The 9,870-nt window shown below is 40.9% G+C and overlaps 2 protein-coding genes across 13 annotated transcripts in view; one reads left to right on the forward strand and one right to left on the reverse strand.

Annotated features, from left to right (window-relative positions):
- The window catches only part of Med12l (mediator complex subunit 12L), a 343,300-nt gene that overhangs the window by 119,179 nt on the left and 214,251 nt on the right, over window positions 1-9,870 (reverse strand). The window lies entirely within an intron of this gene.
- Window positions 1,799-9,870, forward strand: part of Gpr87 (G protein-coupled receptor 87) — a 22,603-nt gene continuing 14,531 nt past the window's right edge. The window contains exon 1 of the mRNA XM_008844887.1: window positions 1,799-2,024. The gene's annotated coding sequence lies outside the window, so the exon portion shown is untranslated. The remainder of the gene's footprint in view (window positions 2,025-9,870) is intronic.

Genomic DNA, 9,870 nt, shown 5'->3' on the forward strand with positions numbered 1-9,870 from the left:
AGGGCAAAATCATAAAAAAAATGATACTCAAATTTGATAATTTAACATTTATTTTGCTATAAACATAGAAGGAACCAACTAATACATATATTTTATCTCCTTAAGGCATACATTAACCTATTACAGCTTTAGTAATTTCAAATAAATCTCTTGTAGATTTAGTAACTTCAAAATATTTTTATGTGTCATTATTTATCTTCATGAATGATGGTAATATGTTTTGACTTCATTTGGTAGAATCTCTTCTTAAATTTTATTAATTTATGTATTTATTTGGGGTGTGTGTGTGTGTGTGTGTGTGTGTGTGTGTGTGTGTGTGTGTATGTGTGTGTATGTATAGTGGGGAGTGTGTGCCTTAGTACAATTGTGGAGATTCGCTTCCTTCTTCCACCTGCGTGCGCCCGAGGACAAAAAAGAGAGTCAAGGTGCCATAGTACAAATGTGGAGAATCGCTTCCCTCTTTCCACCATGTGGGTCCCAGGGATCAAACTCAGGTCATCAGGCTTGATGGACACTGAGCCATCTAGCTAGCCATCACATGATAAAATCTTTACTGATTTGTAAATGTTACATGTAAGAAAATTGAAGATTTTTATCTAAAAGTTCTGAAATTAGTTACAAATAAAATTTTCATTGTATAAATTTGTCATTGTGGGATGCTTTTTAAAATGAATAAAATAGAGGCAGGGGGATGTCTGTGAGTCTGAGGTTAGTCTTGCCTCCGCAGCCAGTCCCAGACCAGCTAGTGCAGAGTGGTATGACTCTGTCTCAAAATAAATAAATGAAAGAGTAAAAATTTAAAAAACACAAAAGAATAAAATAAGCTAGGTATGGTGATGCATGTTTGTAATCCTAACGCACAGAAGAATCATGAGTTCAAGGCCAGGATGAGCTTCATAAGGAAAGAGTGAGAGAGAGCGAGAGAGAGGGACAGAGAGGGGGAGGGAGGGAGAGAGAAAACAGGGTCTCACTATATAGGCCAAGGTAGTCTGGAACTCCCTACATAGACCAGGCTGGCTTCAAACTCACAGAGATCCATCTGTCTCTGCCTCCCATGTGACAGGATTAAAGGTACACTATAACACCCAGCCCACAAAAAATAATTTTAAAGAATCATCTTTTGTCAAAGAATATCATTCAAAAGATTCAGTGAACCTACCCTTTAAATAATTTAAAATATTTTGAATATTTTTAAGTGTGTACGTGTCAAATAACTCTATAGATTTCATTAGATTTTTGAATAAGACTAAAAGTTTCCAAAGTTATTAATTACTACTATAAATGCATTCAATCTTACCTGGATCAGCAAGTAAGATACTTGCCACCAAGCCTGACAACCTGAGTTTGAACCCCAGGACACACATGGAAGGAGGAAATAATCATCTCCCACAAGCTGTCCTCTGACCTCCACATGTGTACAGTGGCGCTCTCTCTCTCTCTCTCCCTCTCTCTCTCTCTCTCTCTCTCCCTCCCTCCCTCCCTCCCTCCCTCCCATTTCTCTCAATGATGAATTTAACCAGTGGAGGTGATATAAATACATATAGCAACCAAAAACCCAATAATGAAAAATAAAAATTGACCTTAAGATTGAACCTGATGAGTAGAAGCCCCCACCCCCCAATCTCTCACTCTCCAACCTGGCTTCTGACACTGATTCCGACCCTCTGGGTGCCCATCAGGTGAATCATCCCAGGTTCCTGCAGGTTTGGGATTCGTCCTTTCCGTCTACAAATCTCACCTACTCTTCAATGTGAGTCATATACGTTAGTAAGAGAGCAAGTTGCTCCAGTTGTTCGTGGGCAGGACGGTTTGAAAGGTGCCTCAAAGGACACTCTCCAGAGAGGCAGCCGGAGTACCTCTTGTCTGGTAGGGGAGAAAATGCTTATTTTTTAATGCTTTACAAGAAAATGTACTTTCCTACCAACCTTAAGTTTCAAGATTTACTCCTAATTAGAGAGGAGAAGCCTGCTTCAACTTGGAGACACGGTATCAAGTGAATGGACTGCCAGCCACCACAATGAAAGGTAAATGAAGTTTGTTTCTCTCATTTTCTTAAAAGCAGTGTTTGATAGCATACAATATTGCTTAAGACTGTAACTTTACACCTCCTTAAATCTGAGGTCTGAAGAAAATATAGAAATTCGAATGAGGACTGAATAGGACACGTAAGTTCTCTTAGGAACTGAGGCCACTGTGTTCCTCAGCTTCGGCATGAGCAGGCAGACTGTGTCTTCCAGAGTGGATGTGTTGGTATTCACATTTATTTAGTGAAAGCAGATTTCTTTTACAACAGTTACTTTATTAAGTGAATAAAATATGATGTTTATAATTATTGTTCCCCAAGACTCCACAGTTGTATCCATATTTTTAAAAAAGAAATCACAAGGAAGATTCTTCCCTGTGTCAACTGACTCATTTTGATAAAAAGAATCTCGATCTTTTCACTATACCACAAAGAACACGGTAATTCTCACTCTGAGGCCTTAAGTAATCATGTTAAAACATGTCAGCAGAGGCCCAGAGAAAACTGCCCAGGAACTGACAAACAGGTTAGCAACAGCTCAGCTCTGCTCCACATGCCAACTGCTGGGGAAGAGCTTACTTCAGGCAGGAAAGCACAAAGAAAGCAGGCTGGTTTCGCCTCTTCTAAAATCACAAGGACTTTAAGCAACAGATGAGCCAAGGGCAGAGGGACTTTCTGAATCACTGGGCTATTTTAACTATGGAAAAATTTTATATCAGAGTCTCAGGTTGAATCTGCTCTCAGAGTAGTTATATTAACATTTTTAACAATATTTTTCTTTCATAAATTTAAATTTGAAGCTCTAGTCTACTAGCAATAGGAACATCAGGGAATTTGCCTTTATATTAGTAAATATTGGGGCAGGGAAATCAGACACCCCCACCCGAAGGGTTGTACCTAATTTCATGATTATTTCTGCCACTTTGAGGTTCTGTCTCCGTGAAGAATTTATTGCTTCTGACATCTAGTTTTACGGGTGCTCATGGGTTAGGAAGAAGGGGACAGAGGAGCAACCTAATTACCGAATTCCATATTTAAAGAGAGAAAAGGAAGTAGTAAGCCAGAAAAATATAACTAATCCATGGAGAGACGGGGGGAAGCTTCAAATGAGACGCTCTACTGAGGGCTACTGCCTTTGGGGTGAGGGACAGGGAGGGCTAAATTAGAATGCAAGTTTTTTATTTAGGTTGTGCCCTTCCCAATCATCCTGCTTTTCTTTGACAGCTTACTGCTTTACTTCAAGACCAAACATACTTCATACTAGCTCTAAGAAAATGCCACATAAAGTTAACACAGGAGACTGGAATAGCCATTATTTTTTTCATGCTTCAAAACAGAGAAGAGTTAGGAAAGGTCATGAAAATTCCTCAAGGTCCAGGAAAGAGGTGGAGAAGGCAGGGGGTAGTGGGGTGAAATTCTGGTGGTCACCTTCTAGGATCTGCAGTGAACAAGCCCTGTGTATGGCCAGGGGACCACGGTTTGGGTTTAAGGTAGAAAACACAGGATTCAGCAAAATAACTGGGTTGAGGAGCTGATAGCACCCTGCGACATGCCTTCCCTGCCTCTCAGGTAAATGAAGGGATTAAATTAGATGCCACTGGAAGTCATTTGTACCTTTAGATTCCTACAGTCTAGGTGACACACTGAGGTGTGGGGGCTGATTGTCAAAGAACACAAGGCTTGGACAAGCACACAGGAGTGCCTGAGAAGAGACTGGGTAGAGGCAGAAAAGGTCCTCTTCCCTAGCCAGCTCTGCCATGGTAAGCAAATCTCAACTCTCTAGGTCTTGGAGTCTTGCTCTGTAAGTTAAGAGATGAAATGTATTTGCTCCCTTTACCACAGTTAGAAGTTCTGCAGTACAGAAACAGGGGCCAGCTGCAGTTCTTAAAGTCCTAACTACCTGAGACAAAGGGAAGTGTGACTCTGATGTTAACTACTAGATGAAATGAACCAGATTGACAACTTCAGTGTCAACAAGGATAGAGAGTCAAGCCTTCTCTCTAAGGCCAGGATTAAAGCCAGGCTGCTATCTCATCTGACTGTGATTTCTAAACTTGCTACCTCTTTGTATTGCAAGAGAAGCAGAAAAGAACATTTATTCTTTACTGAGTACTAACTAGCAAACTTTGTGGTTCATTAACATCTCTCAAAGATGAAAATTTTAGACCAAAGTACATTTAAGTAAGAATACTGCAGTTGTTTGCGATCTCCACCAAGCTTGCCCTCTTTTCCAACTCTGAAAGTGTAACTTCTCTTTTTCTCACTTCCAACTCCTTCTTCGAATACTGACCAAATTCAAAGCATGCTTGCCCTGGCCCTCTGGAAATTCTTGCTCTTTCTCTGAGGACTGTCCCCAGTACAGCTGCGTGCCAACCTCCACTGCGGAACATACCAGCTTTCTTGAATCCTCACTCACAGGCATAACCAAGCCTCTTCCTCTTTTCTATCTCTCTTCTATGCAGCTGCTGCCAAGACTTAAAATTTGCCAGATCTGTGGCTTCTTTCTCAAACTCTAACAAAATGATCCTCAAGCTTAAAAAAAAAAAATAAAACTATGCTATACTGATTAAGTGCCACTTAGCACAAGATATTGTATTAATGACTTATATAGTCATTTCCAATCATTTCTTTCAATTTGGAAAAAGAGATACCTCTGTAAGAGACTTCTTTCAACACCTCCCATCTCATGCTGGGTCTGAACCCAGGGACTGTCCTAACTTCCAGCAAGTGCTTTGCCACTAAACTGCGTCCTCAGCCTACAGTTTCTAAGATAATAGATAGCCTGAATGGCACAATCTCCCCTTCTAGTCTTAATACTAAAACAATAATTAGCGTACGTTGCCAACTTAGTAAGAGCAAGGACTACTCGTATTTTAAGAGATATAGTTAGGAAAAAATAAACACACAAACTCCCATAGGCTCTACATGTACGCACACTGCTGCTGCCCCACTTTACAGCTGAACAAGCAGGCATATATAGCACACCAGTGAGGAGGAGCACAGCTCGGAGGAGAAGCTCATCTCCTTGCAGTCAACCTGCTTTAATCTATGACTCTGTATGCATGTAAATTCACTATTTTCATGGTTATTGTTCTGTGGGTACCTTAGTAAGTGAAATTCGAGAGCCGGATTTGAGCATTTGTCATACTATGTGACTATCATACTTCAGTAACAAAGAAGCGAAAAGAGTAGGAATAAGAGTTCTTATAGCACCAGTGGTCATCTCAGTACTAAGTTCTTATGAACAGTTTGTACCATGGCAGTACCTCATTCAAACCTATGAGAACTGTTCCACAGTTCAGACAGAGAGGTTAACCAACTTACCAAAGTAAGTAGCAGATCTATAATAAAGAATTCAATGGTCTTTTAATACATTAAAATGTGTAAAATAATTTAGAATAGTCTTAGATGTACAAAAGTATCAGCCAATGCTTGCCGAACCCTGTAACTAATGTCATCAATGATGTAGCTTCTGGGCTGCCAGAGAGTTTGTCTGACACTTTCACAAAGAAGGAACTCTCTGGAAGACATGCAACAGAGTCAAACTCTATTTTTCAAGCCTGTGAGTTAGGTGGCTATCCTTTATGAAATATGTAAAGACTCTCGTGGCCTCCAAAGCAAGGCCAGTATCTCACAGGACAATAAAAGTCAAATCACCCGAGGTCCCTATACCAAAGGAGCTTCTGACAAGCTGAAGAAAAAACATTTTCAGAAAAAGGCCTGCTGTGTTAGCACAGATTATGATATTCTATCATGTGGCTCTCAGGCCAAGAACCAGCAGGAGATCAGCTGCCTCTAGATAGATGAGCTGAAGGTTGATACTTTCTTTGGGGTGCGTGCCCTTTTCTTCCAAACCTGTTTCCCCTCATACCTGTCAGATTCAGAGATTGCAAATAAAATAGAACATGAACACTTCGGATAAGTTTGCTAAGAGACAAATTAGAAAAACTAGATATATTAAGAGGCCATCTCCTCGCTGGGTACACTCTGTCACTCTTCAGGGTCTACAGGAATATGCAGTCTTTAAAAGCACAGCTGCGATTTTGCTGTCGTTTTAACCTGGCATGTTAGAGACTAGATGATGAGCATTTGAAGCAAGATAATGGTTTGTACCGGGTCAGAACTAAGTAGTGCTCATTTTGAAAATGATGCTCCTTTAAGCCTACTAGTAAGTTATTCAGGACCTTAAAATGCATGATAAAACAACTGGAAAAAATAATTACAATGATGATTATTTTCAGTTTTATTTATAATCTGTAAGTTTGGTAGGTATGAGGAACAAGCTCAGACATGTAAGCCATCTACCCAAAAGAAAGTGGTAAGATAAATAACTAAATACCAAATGCCATCTAAAATAAGCATTTTGATCTATCGGTACTATCTGAAAGGTAGGGTACCATCATTGCATCAACATTAAGATGTAACAACAACAACAAAACACCCTATCTACCCTGTGCCTACAGCCACCAGTATAATGCCTCAAATTTTACCTCTATTTTTTTTTCCTGAAACCCAGAAACAGCATCTGGTAGGAATCTAACTGTGCAAAAGTCCAAAGCTATGCTGGGACACAGCATGGATGGTCTTACTCTGTTTACAGTGTGTTTACTGTCCATATGAAACTGCAAATCAGACAGGCACTAAATAAGCAGCCTGTGCAGAACCATTTCCAGAGCTCATGGTTGCGGACACCCGAAAGATACATGCCATGGATACACTAACCATTGCTTTCCTGGCTTCCCTTTCATTTTTGAACTAAAAGACACTCGCAGAAATTAACTACCTCACAGTTTATCCCAGGGTGAAGGCCAAATGCCTGTACCTCAGCGTTTTCTCCCAGCACCCATCTGAAAATGATGCATCTCCCACGTTACCTCCTTTTCCTCTTCTATAAAGAGCTCACTTTCATGCCAGTCAAGTACTCCATCCACTGTGCTCACAGGACTATTCTTTTTATTTAACCTCTGCCTGTTTCAAATATGCATATATACATATGTACATTTGTATACACATACACCTGAGGTGCTTTACAGAGATGCTGAATATGAAGGATGTTCAAATTAATTTTAAATAAGAAAGGCGGAGATGGAGCGATGGCTCTGTTGGCAAAGTGCTTTCCACTGCAGAGTTCAGATCCCCAGTACCCACATAAAAGGTCAAGCATGGTAGGCTTTGGTAATACCAGCACTATGGAGGCAGAGACAAGTGGATTCCTGGAGCTCTAGTAAGCTCCGGTTTCAGTGAGAGACCCCGTCTGAAAAAAATAAGGTGAAAAGTGACTGAGGAAGACACCAGTGTCAGCCTCCATCCTCCACACGTGGGCACACACATACATGAGCAATTCTCCCCGACTCAGAAACACAGACATATATACACGCTCCACATATTAGATAGATGACAGATAGGTAGATAGGTAGGTAGGTAGGTAGATAGATGATAGATAATAGATAGATAGACAGATAGACAGACAGACAGACAGATAGATTGATAGATGATAGATGATAGATAGATAGATGATAGATAGATGATAGATGGATGGACAGACAGATGGATGGATGGGTGGGTGGGTAGGTACGTGGGTGGGTGGGTGGATAGGTGAAAGAAAGATAAAGGGAGCCTGGCAAAAGAATGGAGGGAAATGTAAACCCACATGTAAACCCACATGAGAAGTTGGTTCACCAATTCGCTCATTCATCTGTTTGATAATGGGAAGCTTGAAGGCAAACCTTCGCTATATGGGAAAACAAGAAATCTCAGTGATTCACCACCAACCAACTCATTGAAATCCTGAGAGACCAACATTTTCAATAAGAAGACCAGAAAGAACTTTCTCCCATGAGTCCTCACCCAGAACCCTAAAGCTGTACTGAGTACTGAAAGCATACAGGTTTGATGACGGCAGGTGCCACACAAAGTTCCGTCCTAGGCCATTCTACAGGGGCAGAAGGAGATCGTGATAGAGTCTAGGCACATGGCTCACTCTGAACAGGTTCACCTTACTGCTGACTCAATTACTCTAGGAAGTGCTTCCTGCTCCTCCTCACTCATTGACTTGATTCTAAGTTTAAGAACTTCTCAGGTACCAGATCTATTGGTTGAACCATATAAAAATACCATTTGGACCAATAAAAAGACTTTCTATGGCCTAATCTGATCTATCAGCTCCAAAGAAGAAAAATGTTCAAAGCTTCTGAAGGAATATAAATTTCAAAGCAATTACAATGTGATTAAATTGCAAAATTCTTTAAACTGTCCAAAAACCTCTTTAAAGACTTATCTTATTCAACTAAAAGGGAAAATATCATCAAATTAGAGAAATTTAATAAAAATGAGCAGAAGGTTTGGAGCGGGTGTTAGCTAAGTCCCCAAGCCCTGTACGTATTAGGAGAAGCCAAAGAGGAATGGGAGAAGGGCAGCCCCAACAGGAAGTCAGCTATCACAAGTTTTACACTACAGATAAGATCTATTTGGCCTGTATTATTCTAGCAACATTAAGAAAGATTCCAAAGTCCATGCAATTCTGCCGACAAACCCACATCTGTTAAACAGATGGACTACTGCAGTGGACTTCTGTGTGGCAACAACCGAGAGTGCAAAAGCAGCTATTCTTGCAGACCAAGGCCACCCCCAGCTCACTCATCCCCTCTTGATTGTGGCCCCTCACTCTGAAGCTGTTGACTTTCTTTTCTTAGCATGCAGGAACTGGTGCCAGTTCTTCTCATCCCCGGCCCACTTTCCTTGTTAACACTAACTGGAGTGACTCTCAGTATCTGAATTCGCAAGCACTCTACAGTGAGCAGTTCAGGAGCATCAGAGTGTTCAGGGTCTGAGAAGTTTTCATGATCTTCAGCCTTTTGGTGGACAATTGCGTCTCTTCTTTCAGCTCATATACTCACAGGCGTATAGGAGGACTGGCAGATGCCTGCCAAAATGAGATTAAGTTAGAGCTGAGTCTAAGTTCCAGGCAAACCTAACATGAAATAAAATGCTTGTTGAGCGGTGACTCTGTACCTTTTGGCCCCCTGTTAAGACCCTCAAGGCAGAAGGATGGAGGAACACAGAGGCATTCAGAAGAACTACAAAAATGCAATACAACAGCTTAAAGAATGGGCCACGAAGCAGGAAGACAGGGACCAAGGCGCACTTACGTGGCACATGGACAAACAGTGAGGGCTCTGAGAAGAAGAGACAGATGAATGAGACTCTCAGGAAGTACCAAGAACCTGCCTAGCAGACAGGGGAGACAAGGGATTTCCAGGACAAAAGCCAGGTGGGTAAGAAAGGCCTGGCAGTGGAGCTTCCAGATGACAAGAGGAAGATGGACAGGGTCGGGGGAAGAGTCAAGTCAGGAGGTCTCAGCACCTGCAGAAGGAGTTGAGTCACATCCTGTATAGGACAGGAAGCCAATGAGAGTTGTAACAGAGGACATCAAAGAAAGATGAAAGACAGATTGGAAAATACAAGATAATATAAACACTGAGGCTCCCAATTCTCTGGAGGAACGGGGTGATCATCTATATATAGCAACCCAGAATTATTTTTGATTTAAATATTCCTGTTCATTGGAAATAATTATTTGTAAAAGTTCTATAGTTTAAGATAAATATTATACTTAAGGGGTTGGGGATTTAGCTCAGTGGTAGAGCACTTACCTAGCAAGCACAAGGCCCTGGGTTCGGTCCTCAGCTCCGAAAAAGAAAAAGAAAGACAAAATAACAAAATATTCCTTAGTGGTCTCCCGATTTCTTTGGAACCTGTTGTAATGTCTCCCTTTCAATCTCTAGATGTATTCATTTGACTCTTTTATTTTAAAATATTTTTATTAATTCTTTGAGAACCTCATATAA

The sequence above is a fragment of the Nannospalax galili genome, unplaced genomic scaffold, assembly GCF_000622305.1.
Source record: "Nannospalax galili isolate Female #2095 unplaced genomic scaffold, S.galili_v1.0 scaffold351, whole genome shotgun sequence".
Lineage (NCBI taxonomy): Eukaryota > Metazoa > Chordata > Mammalia > Rodentia > Spalacidae > Nannospalax > Nannospalax galili.